The sequence below is a fragment of the Podarcis cretensis genome, assembly GCF_951804945.1.
Source record: "Podarcis cretensis genome assembly, chromosome: 14".
NCBI lineage: Eukaryota > Metazoa > Chordata > Lepidosauria > Squamata > Lacertidae > Podarcis > Podarcis cretensis.
In genome coordinates, this window is record NC_137183.1 from 3,665,449 (window position 1) to 3,685,218 (window position 19,770).

At 45.5% G+C, this 19,770-nt stretch overlaps 1 protein-coding gene across 5 annotated transcripts in view; it reads right to left on the minus strand.

Annotated features, from left to right (window-relative positions):
- Positions 1-19,770, minus strand: part of OTUD7A (OTU deubiquitinase 7A) — a 114,007-nt gene that overhangs the window by 54,290 nt on the left and 39,947 nt on the right. For 2 of the 5 annotated variants that reach the window (XM_079953210.1, XM_079953209.1), the window contains 2 exons: positions 6,997-7,070; positions 5,151-5,319 (listed from right to left, as the gene is read on the minus strand). The gene's annotated coding sequence lies outside the window, so the exon portion shown is untranslated. Of the gene's footprint in view, positions 1-5,150; positions 5,320-6,996; positions 7,071-7,713; positions 7,777-19,770 lie in introns of those variants that run through there. The other 3 variants (XM_079953212.1, XM_079953211.1, XM_079953213.1) reach the window with 3 other exon arrangements.

Here is a 19,770-nt window from a genome sequence, read left to right on the forward strand (position 1 = left end):
AATAAAAACACAAAAATACATATCATAGTAACAAACAAAAAAGTAATTTCACACATACAGTTTAGAAGGCCATCAATTGTTTAATAAGCCAAAGGCCTAGAAGAGGAATGTTTTTGCCTGGCGCCTAGACATGAAATGAATGTGCCTGGTGAGCCTCCCCAGGGAGAACATTCCATAAGCAGGGAGCCACCACAGAAAAAGCCCACAAAGAAGAGCCTCAGATGATGATTGCAGGGTCCGGACTGGTTCATATGGGGAGAGGTGGTCCTTGAGGTATTGCAGTCCTGAGCCATCTCAGGCTTTATAGGACAAAACTAGCACTTTGGATTGGGCCCAGAAACTAATCGGCGGCCAGTGCAGTCAGGCCAGGATTGGCATTATATGCTCAAACTGTCTTGTCCAGTGAGCAACCTGGGTTCTGAATTCTGTACCAGCTGAAGTTTCTGAACCATATTCAGAAACATTACATATAATGTGTTGCAGTAATCTAACCTAGAGGTTACCAGAGCATAGACAACAGAAGTTAGGCTATCTCTGTCCAGATAAGGTCACAGCTGGGCCACCAGCCAAAGCTGATGGAAGGCATTCCATGCCACTGAGGCCACCTGAGCCTCAAGCAACAACAGATCCAGAAATGCCCCCAAGCTACATAGCCACTCCTTCAGAGGGAGTGTGACCCCATCAAGAGCAGGCAAGCTTCCATCCATCTGGTCTAGGGACTACTAACAGTGCCTCAGTTTTATTTGGAATAAGCTTCACTTTGTTGGCTCTCATCCTGTCCATTACCAAGGCAAGACACTGGTTCAGCACTTCAACGGCCTCACTTGCAGATGTAAAGGAGAAATAGAGCTGAGTGTCATCAGCATACTGCTGACAACGTACTCCAAACCTCCAGATAACCCCACCAAGCGGTTTCATGTAGATGTTAAACAACATGGGGGATAGGAATGAGCTCTGAGGAACTCCACATTGAAGGCTCCATGGGGCTGAAAAGCATTCCCTAAGTAACACCCTCTGGGAACGTCCATCCAAGTAGGACTGGAACCACCACAAAGCAGTGCCAGCCACCCCTAAATTGGACAGTCACTCCAGAAGGATACTGTGGTCAATGGTACTGAAAGCTGCTCAGGAGTTGAGGAGTATTAGCAAAGACCCATTTCCCCTGTTTCTCTCTTGACAGAGGTCACTATGCAGGGCAACCAAAGCAGCTTCTGTGCTACAATCAGGCCTAAACTCTGATTGAAAACGATCTAGAAAATCAGTTTCCTCCAAGAGTACCTGGATCTGGGATATTAGGCAATAATTATTCAAATCAGATGGATAAAAATGGTTTTTAGCAATAAAGGCCATATCATTGCCTTCTCAGTGAAATCCCCATGGCAACACATAAGTGTTTATTTTAATGCTTATTTTGTTACATATGGAGTAATTTATTCTTTATATATTTTGCTTTTCTTCACCACAACCCTTAATATTCCCTTAATATAAAATATGTAAGCTATAAATATCTTCATAATTTAGAAACATTATAAAAATACAAATAAAACACAATGAAGGCTAAACCAAATAATTAATTCTTTCTCTTTCTCAAACACACATAAACATACAACTGTTCAAAATCTGATAACAGATAGCATGTGTTTTTCAATTAAGAGAATTTATAGGCAAATAAAACTGGTGGTCATATTGCCACTATGCACAGAAATAATATCTATAGCAATTTCTACTTCTAGAGCAAATTAGTAGGAACCTAAGAGCGGCTCTTCTGGATCAGACCAATGGTTTACGTAGTCTAGCATCCTGGGCTGGTGCTAGACTCTTATAGACTCTCGTCCTCCCCAAAGGATCCCAGAGAGGTATACAAAACTCCAGTAAAACATAGCATGTAACAGCATAAATTTTAAAACTATAAAACTGAAATTATCACAAAATTACCACTGCAGTAGACCAGACAGCTTTTTAGCTCACCTACCCCGAAAAGCTCCAAAGAGAAACCAAGATGTCTTCACTTGATCTTGACAGTTTCCCTTGACAAACAAGGCAAATGACTGCACTTCCAGCAGCAGGGAGTTCCACAACTGGACACCCCAACAGAAAAGGCTGTATCCTGTGTCATCACACAACGGGCCAGAATTGCCAACAGGACCACACTGGCCAACTATACTTCTTCCAAAATCCCACATGTATAACTCTGAACTTACATGAATTATATTAAATAGAACAGAAAACTTTAAGTAAGCATAAAACCTCAGTAATAACCTAAAATAAATGGAACACCTTATAAGAAGAGTGCAGACTGTGCACATATCAAGTTAATCACATAATAAATTCTGTGCACAGAGTTCTTTCTGAAGAGGTAGGAAGTCCTGTTTCCTGTGCACAATGATCTAGTTGTTCTCAACTTAAGTGATGCAATGTGTGTTCAACAACTACCGCCAGCTGTCTGTACCATCCAGTTGCTGAGAAAAGCAGCAATCGCACCAGTATGTGAGGGTGACTCATTGGAATAGGGGCTAGTGTGTAGGTAGCTAATGGAACTAATAGTCACAGCTGAGGAAATGCAAGCACAATCTTTTTCCATTAAGATATTGCTGTAAAGCAAGAGCTACCTGCTTCTCTACCCCACCCCCACCTGTACAACACACACACACAACTTAGCATTATTATTATTATTATTATTATTATTATTATTATTATTATTACCATTACCGTATTTTTCGCTCTATAAGACGACCTTTTCCCTCCTAAAAAGTAAGGGGAAATGTGTGTGCGTCTTATGCAGCGAATGCAGGCTGCACAGCTATCCCAGAAGCCAGAATAGCAAGAGGGATCGCTGCTTTCGCTGCGCAGCGATCCCTCTTGCTGTTCTGACTTTGCTTCGCTGGAGAGGCACTGCGCAGCTTTCCCTCTCTGCGCAGCGCCTTTTCAGCGAAGTGGGAGGAGAAACGGAGCACCTTCCATTTCTTCTCCTGCTTTGCTGGAGAGGCGCTGCACAGAGAGGGAGAGAGTATTTTTTTTCTTGTTCTCCTCCTCTAAAACTAGTTGCGTCTTATGGCCGGGTGTGTCTTATAGAGCGAAAAATACAGTGGTTTTTATTAAATATTTTCTTGCGTTACAAAAGTACGTACATCGTCTCTATTTTCAGATCATAAAGTCTTTTCTACAGATCCATGTGAGACTTTAATGCTGTATACAGTATAAGGTGGGGGAGAGAAGAACGGGGGGCGGGGAGAAGAGGGGTCGTAAACTTTGATTCTTAGTGTACTGTCAGTGTCACATGAGTGCGGTGCTCTTTCTATTCATTTACTGGGGGGGCAGGGCCTGGTTGCTTGCCTTCAGTTGACTGCAGGGAGTTTTGTTTGCGTGTGTGAGGGGGAGGGGTGGTTGGGTCAAGTTAGCCATATCAATTCATATGCTGTGGGTGGGTTCTTGTTGTTGTTTTGTTCAGCTGTGTAATAAAAAGGAGTCACACTGGGGTGGAGGTATCCCCTTTTGTTTGTCCCATGCTAGATTCAATTTGATGGTTAGCTTTTCTAGTAAGGCTATTTCCCATACAGTTTTGTACCACTGGTCTGCCTCCACTCCTGACAGGTCCCTCCATTGTCTAGATATGATGCTCCTGGCTGCTGAGAGTAGGTGGCTTATGAGTTCTTTGCAGTGTGAGTGTGTTACTGTATTGTAAAATATTCAGTAGGGTTAGTTCTGGGGTGGCTTCTAATACCTGTCTAGTTATTTTGCATTTTTCCTATAGAACTGCTATCCAAAAGGTTTGGATTTTGGGGCAATCTCACCACATGTGAAGATATATGCCTGTAGAGGTGCAACCTCTCTAACATTTTGGTGATGTTCCTGGGTGTATCAGTGCCCAATTCTGTGGTGTTAGGTAACGTCTATAGATAAGTTTCACGGTGAGTTCCCTTCTATTGGCTGACATGGATTTCAAGGGAGGTTTAGACCAGTTTAGTCCACCGGGTAGGGTTTATTTCGTAGCCTATGTCATGTTTCCATTGTTTTTTGATTGAGATGAGAGGGGTTATGGGATTCTGGAGTAGTATTTTGTATATTGTGGATACCATCCACTTGCCATGTCCTTTTGGTGCCAGGAAAAGGTTTTCAAAGGTGGTCAAGGGCCTAGTGGCTGCTGTTCTTACTGCTGGGTTGTTTAAGAAGGCGTACAGTTGGTAGCGTGTTAGCCAGGGCATTTGGGTGTCCCCTAATTTGTCTTGTATTTCTTGTAAAGTCTGTTCTCCAACTGGAGCGCTCGCAGGCCAGTGTTTCCCAGTTGTCAGTGTTTATACTACTTTTTTTTAGATTTGCCTTGAGACAGTCTTTAAACCTCTTTTGTTGACCACCAGCATTATGCTTTCCATTTTTAAGTTCAGAATAGAGTAGTTGCTTTGGAAGACGATCATCAGGCATCCGCACAACATGACCAGTCCAACAAAGTTGATGTTGAAGCATCATTGCTTCAGCACTGGTGATCTTTGCTTCTTCCGGTACACTGATATTAGTTCGCCTGTCTTCCCAAGTGATTTGTAAAATATTTCGGATACACTGTTGATGGAATCTTCTGAGAAGTTGGAGATGGCGTTTATAAGTGGTTCATGTTTCACAAGCATAAAGGAAGGTTGATAGCAATAAATGTAGCTTAATCCTAGTGGTGAACTCAGTAAGACAAAGCCTGTAGAAACCTAGTTTTCAGCTCCAGCAAAACAGAGAGATCCTGAGCAGCCACATTATACACCAGGAACTTAGATTAAATCCCAATTTTGGAAAAGGGGTAAACACCAAAGAATAGTCAGCCTCTGCTAATGTAGTTCCACAATGTATAGGCCTGGTTAGTGGGAGAGTCAGTTTGGAATAAAAAAGAAGCTTAGTGTTTAGATTTAAGTCACTGTAAAATCAGACTGGTGTAAGTTTCAGCTTTTAGTTCAGCATAAAACCAGCTAAAGGCCAGTTTGGTCTGCCCCCCCCCCCCGCCTCCTAGAGTATAAGTTACAGCTAAAAAAAAAAATACAGGTTGGCTTGCACTTTTAAAAGCATCAGTTCAAGCTCAATGAAAGCCTGGTTTAACGTTATCAAATGCAGCATATAAGCTAAAGTGAAAGAAAGTATGTGCTCCACCACTGAACTAAGGCCAGTTAGATCACCTTTCTATTGTTCTTCCATCTGCAGGTGAATACTTTTTACAGGAAAAAAATGCTCAAAGACTTCTTCTGGTTTTCAATATGATGGTGGCATCATCAGACAGCAGTGGCAGCTTAGTCCCAGAGCTCCTCATTCTGCTACATAAAACGCAGCCATAGTACCATCTTAAACCTGAAAGAGAGAAATAAAAATCTAAATGTCTTAGTTAGGATACAGAGCAATCTTATTTTGAAGTTTAGAGAGCTGTGGCAAGTCTTGAGCCCTGAGACCTCCAGGTATAGGGTGGCATATAAATTCAATTAATAATAATAATAATAATAATAATAATAATAATAATAATAATAGAATACAGGTGAACAACATGACTTCTTTTTGTGTGGCCAATGCTTCCAGAAGTTGCCTTGTTCATCCATCCCAACATAGTTCCTTCCTTCACATTTATCTGCTCCACCTTGTTCCGGATTTTCTTATATAGTTTCAGATCAAATGGAGGTGGCATAATTTTTTTTTTAAAATAAAATAGCTCAATTATTTTACTTTCCCCCAATTATATAGCTTGACTGAGAACTGTTTATAGAAGTCTGACAGCAGATTAGGAGGCTCCTGCCAGATGTGTGCAGCAGTCGTGGTCAATGTGGTTCTGCCCTCTTGACAGCTGCACTGCTGCTGCTGCTGCTGACCTGGATGTGGAGGCAATGATGCTGAGACACTACAGACGCCATTTCAGTTGGAGGATCTGGAAAAACACATGTGCCACTTAAATCTTGGGGCACATGCAGTAACAGTTTTGGAGAAAGGGCAAAACATGATTAAATTCTTGACCCAATAGTTCTCCAATCTCTTACCCAATCTCAAACTTATGACACATGATTTTGAAAGAACTCAGGGCAATCTATCTCCTAAACTACAGTATGCATCTAAATCAGGCTTCTTCAACCACGGCCCTCCAGATGTTTTTGGCCTACAACTCCCATGATCCCTATCTAGCAGGACCAGTTGTCAGGGATGATGGAATTGTAGTCTCAAAACCTCTGGAGGAAGCCTGATCTAAATCCTAGGACAGGGGTAGGCAACCTAAGGCCCGTGGGCCGGATGCGGCCCAATCACCTTCTCAATCCGGCCCGCGGATGGTCCAGGAATCAGCTTGTTTTTAGATGAATAGAATGTGTGCTTTTATTTAAAATGCATCTCTGGGTTTTTTCCAAAATATAGTCCGGCCCACCACATAATCTGAGGGATGGTGGACCGGCCCATGGCTGAAAAATGTTGCTGACCCCTGTCCTAGGACATCATCATGTATTTAGCATGATTTCTTGTCAGTGAAACCCTCAATTCATTCACTGAGGATGGGAAGCCCAGTGCAGAAAAGCTTTGTATGGTGAATGACCCGTACAAATGGCCATTTGACCTTAGTCATGTTCATAATTTAAATGGGTCTATTAAGAGTAAAACTTGGTTGAATGCCATTCAATATTTAATTACACCAGGGGTGGCATAACTTTTCCATATTCCCTCTCATTCATTATCTCTCCCTCCCCCATGCAACAATTAGGATTGGAGCAAAAAGGGGGGAAAGGGAGAAATCTGTTTGTGGGGAAATGAGAAGGAAAGGCAACGTGGGCTTCATACATGGTGGCTCCCCCTCCCCAATCAGAATGTTAAATTCTTACAACCAAGTTTGCATCTCTTTGTCATACTGTATGTTTGGCAAGTTTTCATTTTCTCCCATTCCCATATTGGTTCTTTCTTATAGAGTCCATTATAGTGGACAAGCAACCATGCTGGTTTGTTAGGTGAACACCACTGAGTGATTCCAGGCATGTGGGTATAGGATTGCAGCTTTAATACCTGCTTACTGGACAATTGTCTTCTGTTTTTTCTTTCAAGTGTCCCTCCTTACTGCTTTCCTCCAGCCACAAAATCTAAGAATCACACAAAATAAAATGCCCATGACTGACAGGTTAAAGCAAGGCAAGACAATTGCTAGATGAACTAGAGCATTTTATTTTCAAGGTAAATATGAAATACCTGCATTTGGAAAGTACAAGTTAAATATTCATATTTAAGAAATGATCAAATTGGTTTTAACATGCTTAAGTCAAGATTATCTAATTATCTAGCTACTATTTAAAAATGGGGAAAAAACATTTTAAAAACAATTAAAAACTATTTTATCCAGCCTGTAAGAAAGTGCATGATGAAAGAGAGAGAAGGCATTGCATATTAGTTAAAATAAAACCCTACACACCCATGTCATTTCATTCCGATTACATCTTCTCTTCTAACTCCAGTTCACCCTCACTGCACTCTTATTTAGTGGCCACTCTCACACACCACAAGCAACAATGTGGAAGCTGCTTCCCAAAGTATGAACCACCCTGAGACCTGCAGGCACAGGGCGGCATACAAATTTAATCAATAATAAACACTAATAATGTCTGTGAACGAAGCATCTTTGTGGGCAGAGCCAGTCACGAGGAACCTTCCCACTCATCCTTTCCTCCCCTGGGCAGCTGGGAATGATACATGCAACAATCCTTGCCCATATGGTTACTTAATTCATACAGACAGTGATGGGACTGCAGCACTTTGTCGAAGCTGATTCCACTTCAGAGAGAGAGGAAATATGCATGTGTGAGGAAGGGGCACCTTCAGTAGACTGTCACTTGTCAAATCCTTGACTAGTGCAAATTGAGTTTGCTCAAGCTAAAGATAATGTTTCTAAAGTGTGGGACCATATTTAGCAGAAAAGGCCATATTTTTGTAGGAATTGACCAAAGGGTCACTTCACCAGTGGTGCATTTCAATAATGGGTGAAGTGGCATAAGGCATCTGTTTTGGAACTGAGTGGGTATACCAAAGGAGGTTTCTAGGGTGCTACGCAGTAGTGGGAATGCAGAGGAAGTTTTCAAGTACAGGGTCAGGTTTAAGGTAACCTTTAAAGCCCTTCACGGCCTAGGACCCTCGTACCTACGGGACCGCCTCTCCCAGTCTGCCCCACGGAGAGCCTCAAGGTCCATAAATAGCAACACCCTAGTGGTCCTGGGCCCTAAGGAAGTTAGAACGCTCTGCCTCATGAGACCAGGGCCCTGCAGGATCTGATTTCTTTCTGCAGAGCCTGTAAGACAGAGTTGTTCCGCCTGGCCTTTGGCTTGGAATCAACTTGATCCTCTCCCCCTCTTTCCTTCTGGGATGGAACCCCTATTTGGGGACTTTTTTCTGCCCCACGTAGGACCAGTCTGGGTAGTTGGCCTTGGTGAAGATTTGACATTTTCTCCCCCCAAAGAGTTTTTGATCTGGGCTTCCACTGAAATGAAGCTGCATTTTACCGTAAGTTGTATTTTAATCCTGTTTTTAAGTTTTAATCAATTGTTTTTACACCTGATGTTAGCTGCCCTGAGCCCGGTCTTGGCTGGGGAGGACAGGGTATAAATAAAATTTATTATTATTATTAAGAAGGCACTATGCATTACAAATGCTATTGTGGTAGCACACTAAGGGGTTGTGTCACTTTGCTAGTAAAGGTGATAAGAGGAAGAATTTAAGCTAAGAAAGAAACACAGAAAAATAAGTTAAATGAGAAACTCTGCATTCAGTCTGTTCAAAATGGATGAACAGATCACCTCCTACACTATCCAGTGACTATACCACTTTACCACCAATTCCTAATTATTATTTCTCTTGGTGCACAATGTCATCAAAGGTTCTTACCTCACTGTATATAACATGTCTCTTAAAACTAAAGTAGTAGATAAGAGCATAAATAACAACTGGATGGTTGGAAATAACCAGTGCTTTTTTCTGGGGGGATGCATACCCCTAAACATTTTGTGAATTTAAGTTTGGCCTCATTGAGGGGCAGTTTTCCAATACGAGTAGGAAAATGAGAGTACCCCTAAACCTATTTTTTTAAGAAAAAAAGCACTGGAAATAACCAAGTGGCTGATTTTAATAGGACATAATCTGTTCTATATACCAGAAATCCCTGCTTATTCCTAAACTGGGTCAATTTGGTGATGCTGTGATATACCCATAGAAATAATGTAAATAAATATATTGCCAGGAAAACAAAAAACAAAAAGATGAAAACTTCAATCATTATATCAGCTAGAGATGAATAATGATTCTGAGAGATTCTTCTTTTCCTTTTGGATTCCTTTTTTGAAAAGTACTACTTGGGGAGCTCTAACATGGCACTCTGTGGACTCACTAAAAACATGAAAAATGATATATGCCTAAACCAGAAAACAATGTTTGTCCCTGTGGCACATGTTCACATACATGGCTTCTAGATACCTGTCTTGGAATTTTGAATGAAGTGTGGAATATCAATATTTTCAATAGTATTGAAACAAATAAATGCCCCCCCCCCAGCTATTCTCACTCTGTTTTTCAGGGCCTGTTTAGAAGGCAGGAAACAGAACTACAAAAATGTTATAATTCAACATTTTTGCAGCTCTGCCCCCTGCTTTCTGGAGTGACCATCCTCATAGTACAATGAGGCACTAAAGACAGGAAGTCCATTTACTAACACAGCTGAAGAATTACTGTCCCAAGCTCATTCACAGCAATGTCATAAAAAATAACAAATATAAACCTAATATTGTATGAAGTTATTTCTTGGCTATTAGACACAACACAGAAGGGAACTGGATGCTACATCTCAGAAATAGGTTTTCCTGCTTTTTATTTGAAAAGGACAATGGAACCTGCAGCCAGTGGGAACATTGGTGTGCTTAACGCTTTGGAAATATCAATTCTTCATTAAAAAAATGTTGAAGTCCTTGAGGCCTGATTAATGCTCATGGGGTCTAAACAGAAAGTGTTCTGTTTCTCACAGGAGAGCAATCTCTCTTTGTCTAAATGTATGTGCTTCTGTGATTTGTAGCCAAATATAGTAGAAAGATGTCCAGCTGCTCACAGCACCACATGCAAAGAGAAATTTTTACAGAGACATATCACAACTGACAGAAACATAATTTTATGCCACTCAGAACCAAGACGATAAAATTAAAAACTTCTCTGTAAAAAGGCAATTTATGATGTCCCATGCAGTATCCATTTTTATATAAAAAATAAAAATTATGCAAGTCTTCTCAAGAGACAGATCCAATAGTGTTTGTGTTAAGTTGTGGGCTGACATAGCAGACGACACAGCGATTTCTCCAAGTAGCTCTTTATTCTTGTAAGCTGGAATAGAACTGCCTGCAAACAGCTCAGCCGGCCTGCTTTTATAGGCAGCCGGCTGTCAACATTGTAGCAACAACAGCCCAGCGTTTCCCACCTAAAATAACTGACGTGGACCTGAGTGAAAACTATCTACAGACCTGAGTGAAAACTATATACAGTATCCCCCTGCTGGCCCAGGGTGAAACTTCACTACATAACACCCCTCCCCACCAAGATAAGGCGTTAGTTACAATCGTAATGGTTTCCTTATATACAGCACTACGCGTAATGGTTCAATTAGGCACAAAAGCATATCGGTTACATTTCCCATACTTAGACCAACAGTGATACATGTCCAACAACATAGTCCTTTAAATAAGTTGGGCGCTTGGAAACTCTGCCAGACCGCCAGGGACTGGTAGCCAAGTCCGGAGGGCCACACAGTTCTTGCTGAGGCTGTGGTGCGACCCTAGGTGGCGTTGGAACCAACTCCGCTGGATCCGCTGCTGTGGGTGGAGCCTCCGCAAGTGGAGTGGTCTGAGTCTGTGGTAAGTCTGGCAGACCCTCTGAAGCGGCTTGGTTCGGCTCCACGCTGGCAGTTTGCGAGGGAGGTGTAGGTGGGGCCTCGCCATCTGTACGTGTCTCTTCTGGAGCCGCAAGCGTAGTTGGGGGCACCTCGGTAGTGTCCAAGTCCCCAACCCTGCGCCTAAGCTGGTCTATGTGCCGTCGCCACAAGCGTCCGTCTTCGAGTGCCACCTGGTACGAGCGAGGTCCAGTGACTCCCACTACTGTGGCTGGCACCCAAGGAATGTCCCCCACATAGTTCCGGGCAAAGACCTGGTTTCCTGGGACAAATGACCGTGGCGCGTTGGCACAGCCTGGGGGTTCAGCCACGGCAAAGTCCGGGTGTAGCCGGTCGAGCGGTGACCTGAGGCGGCGGCCCATAAGCAGTTCAGCAGGACTCCGCCCTGTGGCCGCATGAGGGGTGATGTGTTGCATGAACAAGTATTCGGTGACCCGCTCATGCCAGTCTCCCCGGTCCAGGCGCGCCAGTGCCTCTTTTTCCGAGCGCACCATTCTTTCCGCTTGCCCGTTGCTGGATGGATGAAAGGGTGCCGTTAGGGCATGGCGGATGCCCAGTCCCAAAAGATACCGCTCAAACGTGCCTGACGTGAACTGCGGTCCGTTGTCAGAGACAAGGACATCAGGACACCCATGCGTTGCAAACAGGCCTCGCAGCACCCGGATGACAGCTTCGGTAGTGGTGGAGGGCATCAGGGCGACCTCCAGCCATTTGGAATAGGCGTCCACCACTACCATAAAGGTCCGGCCGTGAAAGGGGCCAGCCAGATCGATGTGCACCCTCGACCAGGGTGTCTTTGGCGTCTCCCAGGTGTGTCCCTTAGCTGCCGGTGGTGCAGGCCTCGACTCTTGGCACGCTTGACAGGCGGACACCCAGGCAATGATGGCATCGTCCATATTAGGCCACCAGACGTAACACCGAGCCAACGCCTTCATTTTGACAATTCCCGGGTGGCCAACATGCAGAGCCTCCAGGACGCGCTGACGGAGTCCCTGGGGAATCACGACGCGGTCTCCCCACAGCAGACAGCCGCGATGAGCTGAGAGTTCATGTTGTCTGGTTGCGAAGGGCTGGAACTCCAATGCAAAAGGCCCTTGTGGCCACCCCCTCCACACCCAGTTGAGCACCCGGCTGATGGTGCGATCCCGGGCAGACGCGGAGGCCACAGTGGCAGCCGATTCAGGCGCTGCCGGAAGATCCTCAATCAGAAGGAGCGATGAAGCTGGAGCCGGGTCTTCCACAAATGCTGGAAGAGGGCAACGGCTGAGGGCGTCGGCATAGCCCATCGATTTCCCCGGGCGATGGATGAGCCGGTAGTGGTAGGCAGCCAGGAAAACAGTCCATCGCAGCATGCGTGGCGAGAGGACCGGTGGAGTTGGACGATCACCGGCGAGGAGGCTCAGGAGTGGCTTGTGGTCAGTGATGAGGTCAAAAGTCCTGCCATAGAGGTATTCATGGAACCTCTTCACTCCAGCCACAAGTGCCAGTGCCTCCTTGTCAAGCTGGCTGTAATTCCGTTCCGTCGGAGATAGCGTCCTGGAAAAGTAGGCGAGCGGTGCTTCTCTTCCATCTGGAAAACGGTGACTAAGGACAGCACCGATGCCAAAAGGTGAGGCGTCGCAGGCAAGGACCAGCGGCCTGGATTCACTGTACTGTACCAGCACACTGTCTGATGAAAGGAGAGCCTTGACCGCGTTGAAGGCCGCCGTCTCCCGATGACCCCAGGCCCAAGGCGTCTTAGTGCTAAGGAGTCGGCTCAGCCACTGTGGCTTTGTGGGGCAGGAACATGTTATAAAAGTTCAGCAGCCCCAGGAACGCCTGCAACTCCGTCTTGTTCTTTGGGGTGGGGGCCTGCTGGATAGCGCGGATCTTGGATGTGGTCGGGTGAAGGCCGGAGGCATCGATAAGATAGCCCAGGAACTCTACCTGTGGAACGGCGATCTGGCACTTCTCCCTCTTTACCTTGAGCCCGGCCTCTTGGAACCTGGTCAGCACGGCACGGAGGCGCTCAAACAGCTGCTGGTGTGAGTCTGCAGACACCAAGACGTCATCAAAATATGGTACCACGCCCGGAAGCCCTTGCAGGAGACGCTCCATAAGGCTTTGGAAGATGCCAGGAGCCACACTTACCCCGAACTGCAACCGGCGGCAACGGAATGCCCCCCGGTGGGTGACGATCGTCTGGGCTTCAGCAGTGGCATCATCGACTGGCAGTTGTTGATAGGCTTGGGCAAGGTCCAGCTTAGCGAAGACCTTACCCTCACCCAGGGAATGCAGCAGGTGTTGGACAACAGGAACCGGATAAGCGTGCTGCTGAAGTGCCTTGTTGATCGTGCACTTGTAGTCAGCGCAGATTCTCACCGACCCATCTGGCTTGACAGGCGTGACGATGGGGGTTTCCCACTTGGCGTGGTCAACCGGCTCCAAAACTCCTTGGGCGATCAGTTTGTCCAGTTGTTCGTCCACCTTAGCCTTGAGAGCAAAGGGAACCCGGCGTGGCTTTAGCTTGATGGGGGCGACTTGTGGATCAAGGCTAAAGGAGATGGGCGTACCTGTATATTGCCCCAAGGTGCCGTCAAAAACCTCGGCAAAGTCTTTGACCAGACCCTCAGTCTCTGCGTTAGAGATGCAGTTGATGCCGGTGACTTCCAGGCCGAGGGCATCAAACCAGTCTAGCCCTAGGAGGCTTGGCCGCTGACCTTCGACCACCACCAACCGGAGCAGGCCCGAAAAATCCTTGAAGGCGATCCGGAACCGGCCAATGCCTACCACGGGAATGTCGTTTCCCTGGTAGTCTCTCAGGTGTACGCGGTGAGAGTCGAGTTGCCTTTTGGACACTCTGGGTACCAGTCTTTTGATGGTGCTCCATGACACGATGGACAGGGCAGACCCGGTGTCGATCTCCATGTCACATGGAGCTCCTTCAATGAGCACCGTGACGTTCAGCTTGCGTCGCGTAGGCGAGTCGGTTTGGCCAATCGTGGTTCCAGACGGGCAGCGGCAGTTGGTGAGAGCGAAACAACTTTCCTTGGCAGACTGGAGTGAAGACTTGGACTTGCGAGTCGATGAAGGGGGGGTGTCAGACGGAGCCGATCGGCAGACCTTAGCGATGTGGCCCCTTCTGGAACACTTCCTACAGATGGCGTCTCTGAATCGACACTTGGCACGGGAATGGTTGCCTCCGCAGCCGGCACATTCCGGTTGGCCCTTGGACTTCTGTTGGAACTTCCTGCGCTCCCGCTTTGTCTGGTGCACGTCATCGTCTTCACTGGAGGATGCCTCATCACTGCTGGCCTCTTCATGATGCACCGGAACTGGCTCCCTAGCAAGACGCGGGCAGCTGGACTTGCGGATCTCCTGGGCGGAGCGTTCAGCAGCTTCTGAGGCCACAGCCTCCTCAATGGCTTTCTGTAGCGTGAGGTCTGGCTTGGCGAGGAGACGCCGTTGCAGATGGATGTCCCGGACCCCGCAGACGATTCGATCCATCAGGGCATCGTCTAAGTCTCGGAACTCGCAGTGCATTGCAGCCTGTCGCAGGGCGGTGGTGTAGTTGTTGATTGACTCCCCCTCTGCCTGGTTCCGGTGGTAGAACGCATGGCGGGCAGCAATCTTGGACGGCTTTGGTGCGTAGTGGTTGCGGAGCTTCTCTTGGATCGTGTCCCACGGTGTTGCCTGGACTGCTTCAGGCGCAACCAATGCTCGGGCCGTCTCAAACACCTCAGGCCCACAGAGGCTGATGAATAGGCCCCGCTTCCGATCCATTGATACTGCTGTCAGCTCGTTGGCTTGGAGGTAGCAGTCGAACCGAGCGAGGTAGGAGTCCCATGATTCAGAGGCTGGCGCAAACGGCGGTAGAGGCACAAGTGAAGCCATGATTCCGATGCCAGCGTGAAGGGCGATGGATGGAACCCAGTGCTCTTAGCCAGAACAGTCAGATCTGAATTGGTTCTGTCCAGTGATTTCGCTCAGTGATTTCGCTCTGTGATTCAGCTCAGTGATTCAGCTCAGTTCAGAGGCTGGCCGCATCTGGCTGTGCTCTGATGTCCATCGATCCCACCTTCGTCGCCAGTGTTAGGTTGTGGGTTGACATAGCAGACGACACAGCGATTTCTCCAAGTAGCTCTTTATTCTTGTAAGCTGGAATAGAACTGCCTGCAAACAGCTCAGCCGGCCTGCTTTTATAGGCAGCCGGCTGTCAACATTGTAACAACAACAGCCCAGAGTTCCCGCCTAAAATAACTGACGTGGACCTGAGGGAAAACTATCTACAGACCTGAGTGAAAACTATATACAGTATCCCCCTGCTGGCCCAGGGTGAAACTTCACTACATAACAGTTTAGTTACATAAACATTGCAACTGAATGTTTTAATTCTCATATTGTAGTATTGCTTGAATCTAATAATTTCTAACCTCAGTATCTTTTGCTACAATTAGGCCTGTTTTATAGTTTGCTGCATTACAGAGCAGCACATCCAGGCTTGCAACTACAGGGTAAACAGCAATGAAATGCATATACAGCAGAGCACCACAGCTAATTCTAGTTCCAGGAAAATAGGGATGTTTGTCAAATTTCTGGTCTGTCACAGTCACTTTACATTTTCAGGTGCACACTTAATTTTAGGAGTATAACTATAGTATATAATATGTGAAGAGGGCCTTAGATGGGGGAGGGGAGAGTAAGCACTCATTTTATATCAGAAACATTCACCTGTAAACAAAACATTAAGAATTGCCAAGGTACCTCAGCAGTAATTGATTCATTGTGGCAAACACTTTAATAGGCAACAGTTCCCCTCATCATATACAGTAAGCGACTAGAGTTATCAAAGGGAGAATCCACAATATTGGGAATGCAAGATGACGTAGGACCAGTTTGCACACATCCCAAAGTCAAATCATGGCTTAGTGTGAATGAGGAAAGGTGTGGGCTCCCAGAAAGGAGAAGGGCTGCTTTGCTCCTCTCTTTGGAAGTTATGATGCAGCACTAAACTAAGCCAAGCCATGGTTTGATATAGTGTATTGTCTGAATCCAAGCTAGTAGTTTAGCTCTTCTAAACAAATCACAAGCTGTAGACCGTAAGACAAACCTTGGTTACAACTTCTGGTTATTGGGACAGAGCTATACCCAAAACCTGTGTTTGAATGACATGGAAATTCAAGCCATGGCTTAGCTCAATGCAGCAGAGCAACCAAACAACCAAAAATAAGCGAAGTAGCCATATTCTTCTCTCCAGGAGTGCTTAGTTGCACTACATTTGCCTTAGCAGCACATGTGAAAAAGGACACTGATAGCTGAAAAGCTCTGAACATATAAACCAAATGTATGCCACCAAATACTAAATGGCTGCTTCAGTACTATACAAGAATATATGTTGTGGGTCCCAGCCAACCGAATGGCTGGAATAAGTTCCACGGGGTGTGTGCACTGGGACACCCAGTCTCAGTGATCACGGGTAGGAGGAGGAGTTACGCTAACAGCATGTCATTACTGAGGAAGCAGGTTTAGTCACTGGTTGAAGACTATTCCTGCCTCCGGATTTGGCCTTGACCGAAAGGATACTGGAATCAACAAGGGAAACCCACATGACCTGAAGGTCCTCCTGTGCAATGCCAGGTCAATGATTCACAATACGGCTGTCATCCACGACTTGATCATGGATGGAGGACTTGACCTGGCATGTGTAACAGACACTTGGTTGGATGAAGCAGATGGGCCTGTTCTTGCTGCTGCTTGTCCACCAGGTTTCTCTTATACACAACAACCAAGGTCATGTGGGTGGGAAGGGGAGGTTGCAGTGGTTATTAGGAAGTCATTAGCTTCCACCAGGCATTCCATTGGGTAGACCCAGTTTTCTGAGTGCGTGTTTTGGAAGTTGGGTAAGAGGGACAGTACAGTGGTACCTCGGGTTACATATGCTTCAGGTTACATATGCTTCAGGTTACAGACTCCGCTAACCCCAGAAATATTACCTCAGGTTAAGAACTTTGCTTCAGGATGAGAACAGAAATCGTGCTCTGGCGGTGCGGCGGCAGCAGGAGGCCCCATTAGCTAAAGTGGTGCTTCAGGTTAATAACAGTTTCAGGTTAAGAACAGACCTCCAGAACGTATTAAGTTCTTAACCCGAGGTACCACTGTACAGGATTTCTTTTGGTGTACCGACCTCCCCGCTGCACCAAGGATTCCCTGCCTGAGCTGCTTCAGGTCATGGCGGATGTTCTCCTGGAGACACCTAGTTTGGTTGTCCTAGGGGATTTTAACATCCATGCCAACACGACCTTACAAGGGGCCACTTGGGACCATTTGACTCCCTTCCAGTCAGGATTCAGGCCCCATCATGGGACTGAGACCACCTTGGTCGCACTGGTCAATGATCTCTGGCGGGCTAGGGACAAAGGTGAAAGCTGTTTCCTAGTTCTGCTGGATCTCTCAGCAGCCTTTGATGCCATTGACCATGACATCCTTCTGGACAGTCTAGAGGGGCTGGGAGCTGGGGGCACTGTTATACTGTTCCACTCCTTCCTCTTGGTCCATTTCCAGAAAGTGGTGATGGGGGATAAGTGTTCAGACCCCTGGGCTCTCACTTGCGGGGTGCCTCAGGGTTCCGTCCTCCCCCCGCGCTTTTAACATCTATATGAAGCTGCTGGGAGAGATCACCATATAACACTGATCCTTTGGCTCCCAGTACGTTTCCCAGACATTGGCTCCCAGTACGCTTCCAAGCATAATTCAAAGTGTTGGTGCTGACCTTTAAAGCCCTGAAGGAGCCTCTCCACCCCCATTGTTCAGTCCGGACACTGAGGTGCCTTCTGGCGGTTCCCTCCCTGCGAGAAGTGATGTTACAGTGAACCAGGCAGAGGGCCTTCTCGGTAGTGATGCCCGCCCTGTGGAATGCCCTCCCATCAGATGTCAAGGAATAAACTATCTGAAGGTAGTCCTGTTTAGGGAAGTTCTTAATGTTTAATGTTTTATCATGTTCTAATATTCTGTTGGAAGCCGCCTAGAGTGGCTGGGGTATTATTATTATTATTATTATTATTATTATTAATAATAATAATAAAATCTGAATATGAGACAACTACTTTTGGCACTGAGTGTGAGAGTGCTACTAAGGTAATATGGCAGGTTGTATCCATTTCACTTGAAGTGTCATGGTAAAACCTGCTAGAGATAAAATACTGTGGCGCTGGGAGTTTTGCACTAAAATTACATGCTTTTCTGTGGCGCTGCAGAGAGAGGCTTGGCAGGAATAGGGATCCAGCTTCAGTAAAGCATGAGAAACTCAGGGCCAAACTAAATGTGGCATTAACTGTACTGATGTAATTTGGGGATTCTTAACCATGAATGGGATTCAGTGGGTCTGTGAAGGAAATCAATTTCTAATGCAATTTTGTATGTGTTTATGTCCATTTTTCTGGAGAGGGGGTCCACGGCTTTATTTCCCCCAAAATAAGAACCACTAAGGTAATTAATGTGCATTTTTTATGTAAACAATGTCCACAAGGAAGCCTGAGCCATCTTGAGACCAAAGGTGAGGTAGGGGAATTTGATACTTTCTCCCTGCCATGGACTTGGGTAAAAAACACCTCTTGACAGCAACTGAGGTTTCCTATAAAGTGATGCGGTTTCTGAGTTGTCCATCCTCTTTCCTCTTCTTTCTCTTTTTTAATATCATTTTTATTATCCGACAATATTTAAAAGCATTTATCATCATATACATTTTTTTTAACATACAAAGTTTCTTCTTGACTTCCCACCCCCTTCCTTCCTGATGTTTGCTTTTTAGTCCTTCTTATTAGCTGTTTTGTAAGAAGTCCTTTCTCTTTTCTCCATTCCAATCTCACATCTATTAGACTGTGGACCTGTGGGCAGGGACTAACTCTGCTTAGAATATAAGTACAGCACTTTGTATGTTTACTGCTTAGCGTTTTTTAGAAGCCTCCCCTGCTGCCCTTTTGAAGCACGAGACGCTAATGTAATAAATAATACTAACAAGTGATGTTAGTATTATTTAGTACATCAATTACTTCTTATTACTGCTACTACTAATAGCAATATTATAGCCCCATTCAAATATGTTGCAGGTAGAGACCCACATTTTCCAACTCACCCTCTCAGAAATGCAAAGATAGTTTGTGTATTAACTTTCACATTACACACAGAACTGCAGAAGTCAAACGGACTAGCAATTGTTGAAGCCAGCTTGCTGACAATGCAAATCTTTTCAATCTTCTATGGAATTTCTATGGAAATGTGAATAATGTGACATGAGTGACAAGTCTCATCACTGTATTTAAGTCCAGGGTTGAAAAAATGTCAGGTATGGTTTCTGGTCTTCCTACGCCAAAACACTACTCTGTCTGTTACCCATCACCCTAGACCTACCATATGAAAATAGTTAAGCATGTAGTTAACTACGTGAACTTTGAATAAAACCATGAAATTATATCCATAACTCAAGATAAACTGCACAGCCTTAAAAACCTGAGCTCACCCTAAGTACTCTCATTGATCAATAAATACCCTATTTTATAGTGTCTCCTCTCCCACAAATATTATGTCCCAACCTTCTATTTCAAATAATTATACCCTGCCATTCCTCAGTGAACCTGAGACAGTTAACATCAATAAGTTAAAATAATAATGAATTTATGAACTTACTCTGACTTCTGAGCCATCCCTAACCCAGTGCTACTAACCTTCTGTGTAGTGAGTGAACATGCTCCTCACACAAGCAGTCCAGTGCTGCACAGAAAGATTTACAGATAAGAAAGGTATTCCGATTTTGAGCAGGAATGCTCCCCGTTGCCAAGCAACAGTTCATTCACTCATTTGCTCACGTGCTGAGGACCATTTAGTGACTCCACTAA